Genomic DNA, 1,372 nt, shown 5'->3' with positions numbered 1-1,372 from the left:
AAGATCTGCTGCAGCTGGACGGCTGTGCAGAGGCTTATAAAGGAAGCCGGTGGGAGGGACTGGCAGGTTCCTGCCCCCTGAGGTGGGTTCTGCTCCACTTCAGTGCAGATTTCTTGTAGAGCTGCCGTCACACAGAACAGGATGAACCACTACAGGAGCAGGTACACTTCTTCACCTCCTTCAGCACTTCTTCATGTCTCCACCTTTCTGTCCTCATGTCTCCACCTCAGGGATCCTCCTGGACCTCTGTTCGAGACCAGATAAGGAGTTCAACTGTTACTCAGCCTCACACTTGCTGGATCAGCAGTGATTACTGACAACAGACTAGATGAACACTGGTCATATACTGAGTTTATCTACTGACTATATTCTGACGACTGACTGTTTAAACATCCTGAACATAATTCAGAGCAACAGTGGAAGGATCCAAGCTTAAACGAGAGCAGACGGAGGGCTAATAGTTGTAGTAGTAACAGTAGGATTACTAATACCCCTTTCCCACTGAAACTAGTGGGAAACTAGCGGGTCGACCATAGGCGTCGGTTTTGGGGGGGAAATGTGTCTCCCCCACTTTTTGCCAAGGCTTTTTTTTCTTCTCCACCACACACAAATCCTTCACGTGTAGCCATTGTAACCATTGTCATTGCCATTGTCCGGTTATTTTCAGTAGTACAGAACATTACGACGCTCCTGAACGCACCATCCGCTGGTTACAGATACAAACAGACTCACAACGATAAAAAAAAGAAGTGCGGCTGCTGTAAATGTGCATCTGTGCAGAGTTGAAGCTCAGACCCAGTGAGCTCTATTTTCTGCAACACGGGTGGTGAGTTTGAAAACTTGTTTGCATGTTTAACCCTGTGATTATGCCATGTTATAAATATATGCAGGAAGCTGTAGTTTGTTTGAAAAGTGAAGAACTTCACTCTCAACATATTAACACCAACATTTAGGGGCTGTTTGTCCTCATTCTAGTAGAACCTCAGCTGACATTCATCCAGTAATATACTTATCGGCCCTGGGGAGCACCACATGCTGCTTTTGAAATGCGAGTTTCATTGAAAGAGGTGAATAGGGATGAATCTTATATTTTTATATTCTAACTATAATGAAGAATGCATCGTTCGAATGATCGTTTCATTCATTAAGGCAGCACAGTTTAGTTTAAGTTAGGTTTAAATGTGCACACTTTAGTGCAGACTTTTTTTTATATATACGTAGAGAGGCCTGCCCCTTGGTTCACAGCTCACTCGACATTTAACTCTGAACATAGACAGAGCTAGGCAGAGCTAAACAGACTCAAACTGTCATTTCATCCCCAACAGAACTGTAATTGTGAGGACTGGAAGTCCTACAGGTCCAGATTTGTAGG

This window comes from Salarias fasciatus, chromosome 2 (genome assembly GCF_902148845.1).
Source record: "Salarias fasciatus chromosome 2, fSalaFa1.1, whole genome shotgun sequence".
NCBI lineage: Eukaryota > Metazoa > Chordata > Actinopteri > Blenniiformes > Blenniidae > Salarias > Salarias fasciatus.
The sequence above is the reverse complement of the archived record's forward strand: the minus strand, read 5'-3'. Positions refer to the sequence as shown.